Genomic DNA, 18,689 nt, shown 5'->3' with positions numbered 1-18,689 from the left:
TAAGCTCAATGTGGGAAAGGGTGAGCTCTTTGTGGTGCATTCGGGGGATCAGGGAAGAGGGATAGACGACCTACCGTTGAGGAGGGTGGAAAGGAGCTTTCGATACTTGGGGATTCAGGTAGCTAGGAGCTGGGGGGCACTGCACAAACTTAATTTGACGTGGCTGGTGGAACAGATGGAGGAGGACTTTAAAAGGTGGGACATGTTGCCACTCTCGCTGGCGGGCAGGGTACAGTCGATTAAAATGGTGGTCCTCCCGAGGTTTCTTTTTGTATTCCAATGCCTCCCAATTGTGATTACCAAGGCCTTCTTTAAGAGGGTAAGCAGGAGCATTATGGGATTTGTGTGTGCGAGCAAGACCCCGAGGGTAAGGAGGGGGTTCCTGGAGCGTAGCAGAGATAGAGGAGGGTTGGCGTTGCCGAATTTTGGTGGCTACTACTGGGCAGCCAACGTGGCGATGATCCATAAGTGGGTGATGGAGGGCGAGGGGGCGGCATGGAAGAGGTTGGAGATGGTGTCCTGCAAAGGAACGAGCATGGGGGCGCTGGTGACGGCACCGCTGCCGCTCTTGCCGACGAGGTACACCACGAGCCCGGTGGTGGCGGCAACGCTAAAGATCTGGGGGCAGTGGAGACGACACAGGGGAGCGATGGGAGCCTCGGTGTGGTCCCCGATCAGGGATAATCATCGGTTTGTCCCAGGAAGGATGGGCGGGGGGTTTCAGAGCTGGCATCGGGCAGGGATTAGAAGAACGGGGGACCTGTTCATCGATGGGACGTTTGCGAGCTTAGGGGCGGTGGAGGAGAAATTTGGACTACCCCCGGGAAATACCTTCAGGTACATGCAAGTGAGGGCGTTTGTGAGGCGGCAAGTGAGGGAATTCCTGCTGCTCCCGGCACAAGGGATTCAAGACAGGGTGATTTGGGGCGTATGGGTCGGGGAGGGCAAGGTGTCGGCGATATACCAGGAGATGAAAGAAGAGGGGGAGGCTTTGGTAGAGGAGCTGAAGGGTAAATGCACTATCAATTACGACAGACGAGAGTAGAGAGTAATCAAGGCTTTATTTACAGCAGCTTACGAAATGGCTGCTGTTCAGCGAGCGCACACATTTATCCTCCACCTACTGGGCGGAGCCAGCAGGCAGGGATCTACCCCCGTACCTGAAGTACAGGGGCCTTACCATAATACCCGTATATACAATATAATACAACAGTGGTGACTACCACAATTGTCTCCCTTGGTGTGTCAGCAATTGTATTGTGTTCCTGGGTGAGCCAGGAATTATGTTGTGTCCCTGGGTGTGTCAGCAATTGTATTGTGTCCTGGGTGTGTCAGAAATTGTATTGTGTTCCTGGGTGTGTCTGGAATTGTATCGCCTCCCTGGGTGTGTCAGGAATTGTATTGTCTGCGTGGGTGTGTCAGCAATTGTATTGTGTCCCTGGGTGTGTCAGGAATGGTATTGTATCCCTGGGTGTGTCAGGAATGGTATTGTATCCCTGGGTGTGTCAGCAATTGTATTGTGTCCCTGGGTGTGTCAGCAATTGTATTGTGTCCCTGGGTGTGTCAGGAATTGTATTGTCTCCCTGGATGTGTCAGGAATTGTATTGTGTCCCTGGGTGTGTCAGGAATTGTATTGTCTCCCTGGATGTGTCAGGAATTGTATTGTGTCCCTGGGTGTGTCAGGAATTGTATTGTCTGCCTGGGTGTGTCAGGAATTGTATTGTGTCCCTGGGTGTGTCAGGAATGGTATTGTATCCCTGGGTGTGTCAGGAATTGTATTGGGTCCCTGGGTGTTGGAGTGATATGCATCACTGTATATACATAAGGGGTTAAGGTAAATACACTACAACTAAGTAACCACTAGAGGGAGCACCAGAGATGTATATATACATAGACAAACAGGAAGTCAGGGCGGGATTCTCCCATCGGGTGGCTAAGTGCCGTAGCCGGAGTAAAAACGGGAGTGTTTTACTCTGGCATCGGTGCCCGTTCCGGGATCCCATTCTGCCGCCCACAGGGGGCTAGGACGGCGCTGGAGCGGCTTCCGCCGCCCCAGCTGCCGATCCCGTCCTGAACTCGGGTCCGCGGGGTCCACGCATGCGCAGTTGGGACGGCGGCAACTAGCGCATGCGCAGTGGCCTTCTTCACTGCGGCGACCCCAATGCCAAATGGCGCAGGGCTACAGGAACCGGCACGGGGAAAGGAGGCCCCCAGCCAGAGAGGCCGGCCCGCCGATCCGTGGGCCTCGTTCGCGGGCCAGGCTACAAGGGAGGCCCCCCTGGTGCCGAACCCCCCTCCCCTCCCCACTGGCCGCCCCCGGACTCTTCAAGGCCGAGGTCCCACTGACTCAGAGGATGTTAGAACGGCGCCAGCGAAGGGGGGAGCGGCCGGTGTCAGCTGACTTACGGGTGTGCACTATATTACATGTTGTACGGTTTTGGCTCTGCCCGTGGCTCCTCCCCCTAGGGCCTGGGTATATAAGCTGCCGACCTCTCACACTGCCTCATTCTGGGGCACGCTGCCAGCTCTGTTGTAAGTCAATTAAAGCCATAGTTAATTCACTCTGCGTTCTCCGTCTTGATTGATGGCATATCAATTTAATTGACTGACATTAAATTAAAGAGCTGTTTAACATGGATCCAGGCCTCAAAACGGACCTCCTGCAGATAGACCCCCAATCAGCCGATGCCGATGTCAACTTCGCACACTGGCTACACTGTCTAGAATCTTTCCTCAATTCTGCCGCCGTCGCCGTCTCCGAGGAGCATAAGCTGCGAGTCCTCATCTCCCGGGTGAGCCTGCAGATATTTTGCATCTTCCAGGACGCGGCCTCGTTTGATGAAGCCATTAATCTCTTGAAAGGACGGTATGTGAGGCGGGTTAACGGGCTGTTCGCCAGGCACCTCCTTGCCACGCAGCGTCAGCGCCCTGGAGAGTCGCTGGCAGAATTTCTGCCTGTTTTGCGGGTGCTCGGCGGGGCCTGCAACTGCGAGGCGGTGTCGGCTACTAAGCACACCGAACTCCTGATCCGGGACGCGTATGTTGCCGGCATTGACTCACACTGCATTCGCCAGCACCTGCTAGAGAGGGAGACACTCGACCTCCGGGAAACGGTGCAGCTTGCTGAATCGCTGGAGGTGGCCTTCCGTAACATGGGTGCCTATGCCTCCGACCATGCGGCACCCTCGTGGACGTCATCTCCGACGCCATCTTTGAAGTCCACCGCTGCCTCCCGGAACTCCTGCTCGCCCGTCCGTGAGCTGGCCTCTGCTACACTTGACCGGCCCACCCGCTGTCCAAAGCCCGCCCGCCGTCCGAAGCCAGCCCGCCGTCACGTGGCCGCCTCCATCACCCTAGACCAGTCTCGGCCTCGTCAGCTCGCAAAATCTATGATGGCGGTCCGGATCAACGGCCACGAGACGGCCTGCCTTTTGACTCCGGGAGCACAGACAGCTTCATACACCCAGACACGGTACGGCGCTACTCCCTTCCCGTTTTACCCGCAGCCCAGAGAATCTGCCTGGCCTCTGGGTCGAATACCGTGCAAATCCGTGGGTACTGTGTCGTGACTCTCATGGTACGGGGCGTAGATTTCAAAAATTTTGGGCTCTATGTCCTCCCACACCTCTGCGCGGAAGTTCTTCTGGGTCTCGACTTCCAGTGCATCCTCCAGAGTATCACCCTGATGTTCGATGGACCCCTGCCCCCACTCACCGTCTGTAGCCTCTGTAGCCTATCAACCCTTAAGGTCGTCCCTTCCTCGCTGTTCGCCAACCTCACCCCAGACTGTAAGCCCGTCGCCACTAAGAGCAGACGATACAGTGCTCGGGATATGACCTTCATCAGGTCGGAGGTTCAGAGGCTCCTGCGGGAAGGTATCATAGAGGCCAGTAACAGCCCCTGGAGAGCTCAAATGGTGGTCGTCAAGACTGGGGAGAAGCATTGGATGGTCGACTACAGTCAGACCATCAATCGGTACACGCAGCTCGATGCGTACCCCCTCCCACGCATATCTGACATGGTCAATCAGATTGCGCAGTACCGAGTCTTCTCCAACGTGGACCTGAAGTCCGCGCACCACCAGCTCCCTATCTGCCCGGAGGACCGCCAGTACACTGCCTTCGAGGCAGCCGGCTGCCTCTACCACTTTCTCCGGGTTTCCTTCGGCGTCACCAATGGGGTCTCGGTCTTCCAGCGAGCGATGGACCGGATGGTTGACCAGTACGGGCTGCGGGCCAGGTTCCCGTATCTGGATAATGTCACCATCTGCGGCCATGATCAGCAGGACCACGACGCTAACCTCAAGAAATTCCTCCACGCTGCCCAGCTCCTTAATCTGACATATAATAAGGAGAAATGCGTTTTCCGCACAACCCGATTAGCCATCCTTGGCTACGTCGTGGAAAATAGAGTCCTAGGGCCTGACCCTGACCGCATGCACCCCCTCCTGCAACTCCCCCCCTCCCCCCCTTCCCCCCCTTCCCCCTCCCCCCCCCCCCCCCCCCCCCCCCCCCACTGCCCCAAGGCCCTGAAGAGATGCCTGGGGTTCTTTTCGTACTATGCCTGGTGGGTCCCCAATTATGCGGTGGCACACTCACCATTTTTCCCCTGACGGCTGAGGCTCGCCTGGCCTACGACCGCATCAGAGCCGACATTGCCAAGGCCACGATGCACGCTGTGGACGAATCCATCCCGTTCCAGGTGGAGAGCGATGCGTCGGACTTTGCCCTGGCCGCTACCCTCAACCAGGCAGGAAGGCCCGTGGCCTTCTTCTCCCGTACCCGCCAGGCTTCCGAAATCCGGCACTCCTCCGTCGAAAAGGAAGCCCAAGCCATTGTGGAAGCTGTGCGATATTGAAGGCATTACCTGGCCGGCAAGAGATTCACTCTCCTCACTGACGGTCGGGTGCCTTCATGTTCAGTGACACTCAGCGGGGCAAGATCAAGAATGATAAGATATTGAGGTGGAGGATCGAACTCTCCACCTACAACTATGATATCCAGTATCGTCCTGGGAAGCTGAATGAGCCCCCAGATGCCCTTTCCCGAGGTACTTGTGCCAGCGCACAAGTAGACCGACTGCGGGCCCTCCACAATGACCTCTGTCACCCGGGGGGTCACCCGGCTTTTCCATTATTTCAAGACCTGCAACGTGCCTTACTCCATCGAGGAGGTCAGGACCATGACCAGGGACTGCCAGGTCTACGCGGAATGCAAACCACACTTTTATCGGCCAGACAGAACATGCCTGGTAAAGGCCTCACGTCCCTTTGAACGCCTCAGCAATGATTTCAAAAGGCCCCTCGACTGACTGTAACGTGTACTTCCTCAACATCCTTGCTGAGTACTCACATTTCCCTTTCGCCATCCCATGCCCAGACATGACCTCTGCCACAGTCATCAAGGCCCTGAGCAGTGTCTTCACCTTGTTCGGTTTCCCCACTTACATCCATAGTGATCGGGGTTCCTCCTTCATGAGTGATGAGCTGCATCAGTTCCTGCTTAGCAAGGGCATCGCCTCAAACAGGACTACCAGCTACAATCCCCAGGGGAACGGACAGGTGGAGAGGGAGAACGCGACGGTCTGGAAGGCCGTCCTTCTTGCCCTATGGTCTAGAGGTCTCCCAGTCTCCTGCTGGCAGGAGGTCCTTCCCAATGCGCTCCAATCCATCCGGTTGCTTCTCTGCACCACTACTAATGTGACCCCCCCACGAGAGGATGTTTGCCTTCCCCAGAAGGTCCACCTCAGGAGTCTTGCTCCCGACCTGGCTGACGGTTCCAGGGCCCGTCCTCCTCCAATGACATGTGAGGACTCATAAGTCGGATCCTCTGGTAGAGAGGGTCATTCTCCTCCATGCAAATCCCCAGTACGCCTACGTGGCTCACCATGACGGGCGGGAGGACACAGTCTCCCTTCGGGATTTGGCACCCGCCGGTTCCCCAGCGACTGTCACCGGCGCTCCTGACTCTATTCCTCCCCTCTCCACTACTACTCGACCCGACCCTATACCCCCTTCCCCCGTTGCTGCCCACCCGCCTGAGAACACAGAAGCTGTCTTGCGCCCGGGCACGCAGGCCTCAACGCTTCAGCCGACTACGATACCCACATCACAGCCGGAACTGAGGCGGTCACGGTGGACAATCAATGCCCCCGTCAGACGTGATCTCTGCGCAACTTGTTCATTTCACCCCCGCCAGACTTTTTTTTTAAACAGGGGGTGAATGTGGTGAAACCACTGTGTTGTATTGTGCTGCCACAGTATTATGTGTTGTACAGTATTGCTACTATATGACATGTTGTACGGTTTTGGCTCTGCCCGTGGCTCCTCCCCCTAGGGCCTGGGTATATAAGCTGCCGACCTCTCACACTGCCTCATTCTGGGGCACGCTGCCAGCTCTGTTGTAAGTCAATTAAAGCCATAGTTAATTCACTCTGCGTTCTCCGTCTTAATTGATGGCATATCAATATGTTTAATAACATCGATGAGATAAATAACCAGACTGTCATTGCCCCCACGGGTAAACCACTGTCAATCACCCCATGGGACCCGTGGAGTACGAGATTCCCAGGTAAGGAGCGGAGGCCACCAGCTGGGGCTCGTTAGACTTTCATATAAAGCCGGCCCAAGCAGGGCCCGGAGCTGTTCGTTGTCCCAACAGGGACTGGATTGGGAGAGAGTTACTGTCGTGGGCAGAGCTTGTACATAGTTCAATAAATCCTGTTCCACTACCGCCAACTTCCTCAAGTTACTAAACAGACAATCTGATTTTGTTTCTGGTTGAGGGACATTAACCAGGGCACTAGAAGGGAACCCCACTTCTCTTCGAATAATGTCTAGGCATCTTGTACCTCCACTTGAGGCCTTTTTTTAATGCCTCCTCCAGAAGGCCCATTTTTAAAAAACCTGTCTTCCTGATGCTGTTGGGCTTCTTGGGGCTTTGGGGGGCTTGGGGTGGCTTGGTGATTGGGGAGGCGAGGAGCTGTTGTGAGGGGTTTGGGTGAGGGGAATGAGATATGAGGGGTGGTGGGGGGCAGGAGTATGGTGGGTGGCTTAGAGTGGGGTGGGTTTAGTACCGCAAAATTAAATACTGTAGAATTCTGAATATTCTCTTTTGAATTTAAACCAGCATTTAAATTGCATTCTAAATTTTAATTAAGCCCTAATGTAAACAGAATTCTGAATACATGTTGTGTTGATGTACCAGACAGAGACTTGAGAGACTTGGGCCTCATCCAAATAAATGCAACAAACAAAAAATTGGGAATTATGCAAAACACAAAGTCAATTCAGTAATGTCCATTTAATTGCTCTTGCAAAGTCTGGGGTTGAAATCCCAATTTCAGAGTAAAATAAAGTTTGCTTATCTCTGCTCCATCCCAGGTTTACCCCAGATAGACTGTAAATTCACAATGTACAACATAATTTGTTTGATGGCTTCTGGAGGAAGGTGAAATAATCTGGGGCTAGATTCTCTGTTTTCGGGACTATGTGTCCACGCCGCCGTGAAAACTGTGGTCTTTTATGCCAGGAAAACTGGTGTCAGAAGGCCACAGATTCACCGTCTTGCAGGGGGCTGGCAGATGGCTATCGTGGAGCCCGCCGCCTCAGCTGCCGATACGGCTCCCCACACTTCCGGGTCAGAGGCCGCGCATGCGCACGGCGGCAGCATCCAGCCATGCTCCATGGCGGACTCAGCCCACGGACCTGGAACCGCCGAATTAGTGCCCCGCAACGGCCGCTCACTCGCCCCGGACCGCCAACACACATAGCCGCCAATCCCGAATGAGGCCCCCCTGCCCTCCGATCGGCCCTCCCCCGAGTTCCCGAACAGCAGAACCAGATTAGAGCCACACCGTTGGGGATTCGGCCGGTCGGGTCAGAGAATAGTGGGACGGGCCTCAGGCAATGGCCTGAGGCGGTGGATACTCAGCGCGGAGTACTCCTGAGTATGCACCTTTTTCTGGGGGCGGAGAGTTACTGGTAGATGCCTGATTGACATATTTTGGTGACAGTCTTATTAGCATAAAAGGAGCTGATGCTCCTTTGGCACCACGGAAGTCAGAACGGTACGGTTGTATTAGCTACAGAGCTGAATTGTTTAGTGAATGTAGTGATTTTGTTTGTATCCACTTTCTTAACAACAGTTGATTGCTCTGTGATTAATTATCCTTAGAGAATCAGCATTGGGCTCCAATTTCACCATTGGTACAGTTATTCTACATACTGTCTGCAGATGTAATGAAAGAAAGAAAAAAAACTACATTTATCGAGCATCTTTCACAATGTCACAAATCACTTTACAGCCAATTTGGTACTTTCCATTTGTCATTACTGTTATGGTTTAGGCAGGATTGCGCTTGGCAATACTTATACCAAAGCCTGCCTGATAGAGTTCCTGCAGTGGGGGTTGGAGTATAATGCTGGGAGAGTGCGTGTGTGGGGTGGGGCGGGGGGGGGGGGGGGGGGGGGGGGGAGTGATAGATTCAGGTCTCCAGCCCGTTATTTACATTCAAAACAATTCAAATCAGCAGTTTGCATGTTCCTGCTGGCGTGGGGCAGGAGGCCCGCTACGGCCAGTGGCCCGGTAACGGAGACTGGGGACAGTACGCCGCCCGGGCCGATCCCGTGGGGTTCTCCGCCCGACCGGGATTCCCGATCTTTGCAAAGCCGAATGGAGAATGCCACTCGCTGACAATGAAGATCTGTGCTGTTGAACCATTCCACCTTATTGTTCAGGGGACATTTGATCTTTCTGTCCTGTGAGATTACTGGTAAAATAGAATTCAGTTGCACCCCTTCTATGAAATAATTATATAGAATTATAGTTTATACCCAGGCAGAAGCAAATCTTGAAATTCTTCTACAAAACGGAAAAACTATTATGCAGTTTATCTGGGCTGCAGATATTGAATCTTTCCCCGAAATATGAATTTACTGTCACCTTGTCCATGTGCTGCAATGTGCCGAGCATGTTAATGAGGCTGAGGCGGTCACTAAAATCAGTGTTATCATTTGCAGTTGTTATAAATGACTAATGGGATATTTGCCTGTCAAATTAAGAATATTGCACGATGATCACAGTGAGATCACCTACAGGGTGCACACAGACTAACACTGTGTTATATCTTAGCTCCTCTACAGGGTGCACACAGACGAACACTGCGTTATATCTTAGCTCCTCTACAGGGTGCACACAGACGAACACTGCGTTATATCTTAGCTCCTCTACAGGGTGCACACAGACGAACACTGCGTTATATCTTAGCTCCTCTACAGGGTGCACACAGATAAACACTGCGTTATATCTTAGCTCCTCTGTAGGGTGCACAAAGACTAACACTGCGTTATATCTTAGCTCCTCTGCAGGGTGCACACAGACGAACACTGCGTTATATCTTAGCTCCTCTACAGGGTGCACAAAGACTAACACTGCGTTATATCTTAGCTCCTCTGCAGGGTGCACACAGACGAACACTGCGTTATATCTTAGCTCCTCTACAGGGTGCACACAGACTAACACTGCGTTATATCTTAGCTCCTCTGCTTGGTGCACACAGACTAACACTGCGTTATATCTTAGCTCCTCTGCAGGGTGCACACAGACGAACACTGCGTTATATCTTAGCTCCTCTACAGGGTGCACAAAGACTAACACTGCGTTATATCTTAGCTCCTCTGCTTGGTGCACACAGACTAACACTGCGTTATATCTTAGCTCCTCTGCAGGGTGCACACAGACTAACACTGCGTTATATCTTAGCTCCTCTGCAGGGTGCACACAGACGAACACTGTGTTATATCTTAGCCCCTCTGAACATTAATGACCCATGCTGCATATATATCGGACAATATTTGTAACCAATTGCCAACAATGGGTGTTCTCATTTTACTTGGACCTTTCTGCGCTTGTTTGGTGAATTGATTGGTGAATCTTGAAAGGGGAAAAGATATCATGCCTAAAGTTAGGGTGGGGTGGAATAAGGGGCCTGCAAACAGGAAAAGCAGCAAAGCAATGGGGCCAGATTCTCCGATGCTGAGGTTTTGTGCGGAGGGTCTGTGGCGTTTTACATGGAAAGAATCGCGGCGCCCCATCATCGATGCTGTGACTGATGAGGGGCGAGCATCATCGCGCCATGTAAAACCCCCGGCCTCCACAAAATAAACGGCTGGAGAATGGCCGATTCCGTGGCCGCGCATGCGCGTGGTGACCTGCAGTGGTCACGCCGTAAAGCACGGACCCGACACCTGCCAGATAGTGCCCCCTGGCCACCCGGTGACCACCCCTCACCAGTCCCCGCAGCCCTCGCGGAAGCTCCCCCGGCCAGCAGCACGGCTCCCGCCCGACTGTGGCAGCGCTGGATACTGTCCACAGCCGCCACGCCGGGTTCCTGCGCGGCTGAGACCATAAGGGAACCGCGCCGCCGGGAACCCGGCCCTTAGGGGGCGGAGCATCAGGGGAGGGGCTTCAGGCGACGCGCTGAGGCTGTCCCAACGGCGTGCGGCGCGTGCCACGATGTCGCCGTTGTGGAAGGGGCGGAGCTATGAAACCTGCGTCGGCCAGGCGCCGCTCCCGATTTCAGAGTCTGAAGAGATACTCTGCTCGATTGCTCATTACGAAAGTGGCCTCGGGGAGGGAGAATCCCGCGCATGATTACTCTCTGTGCAACTGATGGGGAGGGTAGCAGGGCTCCCGGCCTGTAATCAGTGACCATTCAATTCAACTAACTAAAAACTGAATGAGACCTAATGGCAGAGACCGGCTGGAAACTTTAGGCCCATATGGGTGTCATGGAAGGGGCCAGCTACCTGTGGGTGGCCTCCCAGTGGCAGACCTGGGTACTGTGCTCCAGGCAGCCTGAATGGACACTCTTTGCCTGCTTGGCTCTCGCTGAAGTACCCGCCACAATGGTGGCTTGGTTGCTAAGGCCTTTTTTATTTTCAATTTTATGAAGTTGGAGAGAGGGGGCTTCAGTCTTGAGGAACTGTCTCCCTCACTTATCTTGAAAGGTCAGCTACTTCTTCTTCAACGCTGGAGGCCAGGCCTCTTATTGTTTCTCCAGCTTAGTCAGCCTGCTTGCCACCCTTAATTGGGCAGCAAGTTCACCATCTGGCCATTAATTGGCCAATTTGGGGAAAATCACAGACGACTGTTTGCCACACAGTGCGGGACATGGCGCTCATTAGATCCTGACAGTGGGCTCCTGAAGCCCTCAAGGAAAATCCTGCCCTTCGGGACCAATGTGAGTGTTTTGCCAGCAGCAACAGAGGGCAGTCGCTTGTAATGGCATCATTTTGCAACCCCATGGCATCACCACATTCAGTAATGACTGTCACCTTGAGGTGTCAGCACTTTACGCTTACAAATTGGCCAAATTCTCGCAGCCAGTCTGTGCATGTGCAAAATGAGGAGCCTTACAAAGCAGCTGGTTTCGAGCAAGTATACAGACACAGACGGACAGACACAGACACAGATAGAGAGACACAGGCGGACAGACACAGACAGACAGAGAGACACAGACAGACAGACACAGATAGACAGACACAGATAGACACACACAGACAGACAGGGACACAGATAAACAGACACAGGTGAACAGACACAGACGGACAAACACAGACAGATGGACACAGCTAGACAGACACAGATGGACAGACACAGACGGACAGACACAGATAGACAGACACAGACGGACACAGATGGACAGACACAGACAGACAGGGACACAGATAAACAGACACAGGTAGACAGACAGATAGACAGGCACAGACGGACAGACACAGATAGACAGACACAGATAGACACATATGGATAGACACAGACGGACAGGGACACAGATAAACAGACACGGGTAGACAGAGACAGGTAGACAGACACAGACAGACAGACACAGATAGAGAGACACAGATAGAGAGACACCGACGGACAGACACAGACAGACAGACACAGACAGACACAGATAGAGAGACACAGATGGACAGACACAGACAGACAGACACAGATAGACAGACACAGATGGACACACACAGACAGACAGGGACACAGATAAACAGACACAGGTATACAGACACAGACGGACAGACACAGATAGACACAGATGGACAGACACAGACGGACAGGGACACAGATAAACAGACTCGAGTAGACAGAGACAGAGAGACAGACACAGACGGATAGACACAGACAGACACAGATAGACAGAGACACACAGACACAGATAGGTCCCACTTGCACGTTACCGTCTAAAATAAAAATTTGAGGAAGCAATTTCTAATTTCATCAAGGATATTCTGCTTCTGAAACAATGGTGCACTTTAGAAAGGATTCAGTGGAATATAGCCTTTAATATTTCATATTTTCTTTTAGCATTTCATATTTCCTTTAATTCAGTGAAATCCTCCACAGTTTACACTTGGCTAACCTAGTAAAATCTCATTAAAAATCTTAATGTCTGCATCAACATTAGAACAGAATAATATAGGAACTTTCATTCCTTTGAACCCATTCTTCCAGTCAATTAAGAACAAAGAAAAGTACAGCACAGGAACAGGCCCTTCGGCCCTCCTAGCCTGCGCCGACCATTCTGCCCGTCTAAACTAAAACCTTCTGCACTTCCGGGGTCCGTATCCCTCTATTCCCATCCTATTCATGTGTTCATCAAGATGCCTCTTAAACGTCGCTATCGTATCTGCTTCCACCACCTCCTCCGGCAGCGAGTTCCAGGCACTCACCACCCTCTGTATAAAACCTCACACATCTCCTCTAAACTTTCCCCCTCGCACCTTAAGCCAATGGCCCCTGCTAATTGACTTTTCCACCCTGGGAAAATGTATCTGACCATCCACTCTGTCCATGCCACTCATGATTTTGTAAACCTCTATCAGGCCGTTCCAGTGAAAACAATTCAATCATTCTATAATTCTATGGCTGATCTTTATCTTCATTCCATTGGTCCCATAATCCTTAATACCGTTGCTGAACAAAGACCTATCAATCTCATTTTTGAGATTTCTACTGATCGAACCTCATCCTTGGTGAGGGAGAGAGTTCATATTTCCACGACTCATTGTGTAAGGAGGTGCTACCTAACTTTAAAACTACAGCTAAGCACTTCAAGGGTAATATCGCGCCTTCAGGTGTCAGCTCTGTCTCATTTGGTAGCACTGAAGTGCAGGACTGAGGGAGTGCTGCACTGTCAGCGTTACCGTCTTTCCGACAAGGCATTAAACTGGGGTTCGGTCAGGCGTCTCAGATGCATATGAAATATTCCATGGCACTATTATGAAATAAAACAGGGAAGGCCACCCTGGTGTCCAGGCCAATACTTTGCCATCAATTAGCTGAATATCTTTTTTCCCCCTTTTTTTTAAACTTAGATTACCCAATTATTTTTTTCCAATTAAGGGGCAATTTAGCGTGGCCAATCCACCCAACATGCACATCTTTGGGTTGTGGGGGGGAAATCCACGCAGACACGGGGAGAATGTGCAAACTCCACACAGACAGTGACCCGTGGCTGGGATCGACCCCGAGTCCTCAGCAGCAGAGGCAGCAGGGGTAACCACTGCGCCCTATACAGCTGAATACCTGCTCATTATCACTTTTCTGTTTATGGGAGCTTGCTCTGAACATCTCATTTCCCCCACATTGCAACAGTGGCTACATTTCAAAAACACTTTGAAACTCATTGGCTCATCCTGGGGGATGTGAAAGGCACTATATAAATGCAAGTCTTTTCTATCTGTTCCGATGAAAGGTCACCAAGTTGAAATGTGAGCTCTGTTTCTCTGATACCTGCCGAGTATTCCTGGCATCTCCTGTTTTTGCTTCAAGTCCTCCTTTTGGTTATTTGGTCTGCCATATTGAAATGTCCGGTAGGTTTATATTCATATTGGCAGCGGCTGTTACAGGAGAAGCAACATTAATGTGTAAGTGAGGTGTGCATCCAGCTGTAACTGGCAGAGATCAAGTCTGCAGAATTCAGGTGGAACTCACCTTTGATCATCGCTCCAGTGTACTTGTTGGTGTTTGTAGTGTAAACAGAGTCTCAAGCCACTGTGTTTCCTAAACAGTGAGTGTGACGCGGAGACGCGGGGCTGATAAAAGACAGGGGCAGGGACTGTAAGCAATGGCTCTTGCAGCTAAAAGGGAAATCACATCAGACAGCATGACTGAAAGGTCTGTGATCCACCATCAGGTCAAGCTGATCGAGCCACCTGTACTGAGATCGACAGTCCCTCAGCAAGAAACGTTCAGCTCCGGTTAATCACCAATAAGTTCAACAACCACTTATATACCACCGTTAATTTAATGAAACATCCAAGGGCTTCTCAGGAGCGATGTAAAAGAAAATACACCATCGAGCCAAATAAGGAGATATTGGGTCAGGTGACCAATAGCTTGGTTACAGGTGTAGGTTGTGAGGAGCAGAATGGTTGGGTAGTGTTTTCTTTTTGTTTTTCTTGCGTGGGATGTGGGCACCTCACTGGCGAGGCCAGCATTCCATTGCAGAAGGCTTAAGCACATTGCTGTTGTTCTGGTTTCACAGGTAGGCCAGACCCAGTAAGCTGGCACATTTCCTTCCATGCAGGACATTAGTAAACCAGATGGGATTTTACCGCAATTGATGGATAGTTGTCCTGGTCACCATTGCTGAGACTAGCTTCATTTTGCAGATCCATTAATTGAACTTAAATTCCACCAGGTGCCATGATGGGATTTAGACCCGTGCCCCCAGATCAATCTTGGTCTCTTGCGCATACTTGATTTTAATCGCCCTGCCGTTGGTGGTGGTGATTTTAGCTACTGGGCCATAAACTGTAGAATTCCGTCACTAAACATCTCTGCCTCTCTTTCCTCATGGGCTGCACAGTGGTTAGCAGTGCTGCCTCACAGCGCCAGGGACCCAGGCTCAATTCTGTCTGTGCGGAGTCTGCACGTTCTCCCCATGTCTGCGTGGGTTTCCTCCGGGTGCTCCGGTTTTCTCCCAGTCCAAAGATGTGAAGATTAGGTGGATTGGCCATGCTAAATTGCCCTTAGTGGCGAGGGATGTGTAGGTTAGGTTACGGGGTGATCTGGGGAGTTGCCCTGATAGAATATTCTTTCAGAGGGTTGGTGCAGCCTCGATGGGCCGAATGGCCTCCTTCTGCACTGTAGTGATTCTATGATGCTACGGCATTCCTTAAAACTTTGATTAAAATCTTACGTGGTTCAGCGTATCCAATTAATTTATTTTTCAATTAAGGGGCAATCCACCGAGCCTGCACATCTTTGGGTTGTGGGGGTGAAACCCACGTAAACATGGGGAGAATGTGCAAACTCCACACGGACAGTGACCCAGAGCCGGGATCGAACCTGGGACCTTGGCGCCGTGAGGCAGCAGGGCTAACCCACTGCGCCACCGTGCTGCCCTTGTGGTTCAGTGTTTAAGTAGTTCGAAGTTAAGGTATGGTAAAGTTGTCATAGTCCCAGATGACCACAGGCTGTTTTCCCCTTTGAGGGGGGAGAGCTGACTGGTGGTGATTTAACCTGAGGGTCTCCACACCTCAGGCGAGGGGCAGTGTTGAATCACTCTGGACTTCATGAATAACCTCAGACGGTACGGGAATTGAATGCGCTCTGCTTGCCTCGCTCTGCACCATGAACCAGCTGTCCAGCCAAGTGAGCTAAACCGGCCCAATCACTCCTGGGAAGAATCTTGAGACAGCTTTACAATCTTAAAGGTGCTATATAAATGCAAGTTGTTATTCGTAAAGGACGAAGAGCATATCATGAGAAATACGACTTCTTTAATCTTCTCTGCTGTTCAATAAGGCCATGGCTGATCTGATTCTGGCCTTGATTGCACTCTCTTGCCTACACACATGACCCTTGACACCCTTGACAATCAAATATCTGACTCACTTAGCCTTCAGTATATTCACTGCTCCCTCGGGAAGAGAGTTCCAAACACTAACGGCCCTCAGAGAGAAGAAATTCCTCCTCCTCTCCATATTAAATTGGAGCCCCCTGATTCTGAGACTGTGCCCCTAGTTCCAGACTCCCCTGTGGTGATAGACCTATGGGCTATATCACAGATGGATGGTGAGTGACCTCCAACCAGCAGGTGGCGGTGCAGACACACCATACGGTCTCCAGACCAAGGTCGTGTGAGCTGTGACTCCCATATAAGGGGAGACACATCCGGCCATCTTCAGAAGAAGATTGAGAGGGTAATAAGACATACATCTGAATGGTCAGTGCTTGGTGCAAGTTCCAGAGGAGTATTAAGCAAACTCCATGATAATGTGCTCTGTGTCAGATTGCTATCTTACCATGCGAGACTCAATAAAAGATTCTGGTTCGGACAAGTCAAGGTGTTTGGTGGACTCTCTGAACCTCCGAGCCGAAATCGCGAACGTCGCTGGGGCGGAGAATGGGCATCAACGCCGAAACCCGGCAAGACACTGCTCCTGCGATTCTCCGGTCCCCGCGGGTAGGGGGCCATTGACAGAGGCCCCCACGGCAATTCTCCAGGTATAACTGCCGAGTTCCCGACGGCGTGGTTCTCTCATGGTCCCACCCGTTGGGAACTCGGCGTGGCGTCTGCGGACTCGGTCCGCGGCCGCCCTGGTGGGGAGCAGGGGGACCCTTCGCTGGAGGGGGGGGGGGCTCACAGGCGGCCAGTCTATTGATCGGGGGCCACCGAACCGCGGGCGCACGCAACCTCAGGGCGGTCTATCTTTTTGGTGCCGGTCCGCGATGTGGGCCCGCCATGTCGCGCGGGGCGGCTGACGCAGGCCGCCACCGTGCGCGTACGCGGACCCCCGACCGGAAGTGCAGGGCCCCGTATCGGCAGCCGGAGCTGCGAGAAGCACTCCAGGGCCCTGCCAGCCCCCTCCAGGTAGGAGAATCACTCTGGACCTTCTGCAGGAAAGTCCAGAGTAATTCGCCCGGGTTTTCACGCTGGAGTGGGGACATAGCCCCATTACTGAAGAATCCTGCCAACATTCCCCACAAGGGGAAATATCCTCTCAGCATTCACCCTGTCAACCACCCTCAAGTTCTTACATGTCTCAATAAGGTCGCCTCGCATTCGGCCTAACTCCAATCAGGCCCAACCTGCTCAAACCTTTCCTCGTAAGACAAACCGTGTCATCCCAGGAATCAGCCAAGTGACCTTTCTCTGAACCGCCCCCAATGTAAGTATTTCACTCCTTATGTGGAGTGATCCTGCACACACTGTTTCTTGGTGTACTCTCGCCAATGTCCTGTATAGCTTCAGAAAGACATTCCTGCTTTTATATTCCATTCCCCTTGCAAGAAAAGCCAACACTGAGTTTGCCTTCCAAATTATTTGCCAACTGGTGGGGCATCAGTACTTTGTGGTTCAATGTCAGTATGAATTTAGCAGGAGAGCAAAAGAGAGAGCATTGTACAGAAAATGCAATAAGAGCATGGCGGCAAAATGTAACACAGGAATAGACACACCTGTCCTCCAATGATAGCAATATTGTCCTGATACCATTGTATAATTTGGGACAATTACCAGATCATTGTTTGTTTAGAGGATAAAGAGTAACACAGACAAATTGGTCCAAATGGCCTGTCTCCAAGCTGAAATTCCTACGTAATTCTGTGTAATTTACAAATTTAAGATTAAGAAAGAACTTGCTTGAGCGACAGCAGCGAGAGATAAGTAGCCAATGAATGCGCTGACTTTAAAAGCAGTGGAGGAGGTGGTCATGGGAGAATGTGAAGCAGTTTATTGTTCAATGCCCACACCATCTCAAATGGCTTTTGGTTTCCTGAGATGCAACTATTGACAAAGAACCTTCTCGAGTGAATAATAAAATCTCATCAGAACTATTAAATCAAACAAGACTGAATAAGTTGGATTGCACTTTGTATCAGAATAACAGGGCCTCAGTTGGACATCTCCCCTGAAGGACAGCACCTCAGACACTGCAACATTCCATCAGTGCTGCATTGGAGCATCAGCCGAGAATCTTATGGGCAACATAGAAATATGGAAACATGGACAATCAGAGCAGGGGTAGGCCATTTGGCCCATCGAGCCTGCTCCATGATTCAATGTGATTGTGGCTGATCCTCTATCTCGACGCCACACTCCCACTTTCTCCCCACATCCCTGGACTCCTTTAGTGTCTAGAAATCAATGTATTTCTTTTCTAAATTTGGTCAGTGATTTGGCCTCCACAGCTTTACGCGAATTCCACAGGTTCGCCATGCTCTGAGTGAAGAAATTTCTCCTCAGTTCTAAACGGCCTTTCCTGTATCCTGCCACCGTGAGCCCTGCCTTTCTCGCTCTGGCGGGTACGAAAGATTCAACAGCACAACTTGAATAAGTGCAGGCGAGTTACCCTTGCTCAATATTCATCTTTCAAGCGGATCAATAAAGAAGACAGATTATTTGATCATCACATTGTTGTTTGTAGGAGCTTGCTGTGTGTAAATTAGCTGCCTAACGTTCCCTGCACTTCAGAAAGAGATGAATTGGCTTTTGGATGTCCTGAGGACGATGATAGGCGCTATATAAAAGCACGTCTTTCTCTTACCTTCAAGTTCTCAGGTTGCTCATACCAGCAGATCTTTGTGTTCTGATTCAGCCCTGGAGCAACAGTGCAGAGAATAACTATTTTCAAATCATTAGGCTCGGAGACTACGAACAACCAAGGAAGGAAAGAAAAA

The 18,689-nt window shown here is 51.4% G+C and overlaps 1 long non-coding RNA gene across 1 annotated transcript in view; it reads right to left on the bottom strand.

The window, feature by feature from the left end:
- Positions 1-18,689, bottom strand: part of LOC140398038 (uncharacterized) — a 37,201-nt gene extending 18,512 nt beyond the window's left edge. Inside the window, exon 1 of the long non-coding RNA XR_011937399.1 lies at positions 18,557-18,689. This is a non-coding gene — a long non-coding RNA (uncharacterized lncRNA). The remainder of the gene's footprint in view (positions 1-18,556) is intronic.

This window comes from Scyliorhinus torazame, chromosome 21 (assembly GCF_047496885.1).
Source record: "Scyliorhinus torazame isolate Kashiwa2021f chromosome 21, sScyTor2.1, whole genome shotgun sequence".
Classification (NCBI taxonomy): Eukaryota; Metazoa; Chordata; class Chondrichthyes; order Carcharhiniformes; family Scyliorhinidae; genus Scyliorhinus; species Scyliorhinus torazame.
This window is presented reverse-complemented; position numbering and strand designations above follow the sequence as displayed.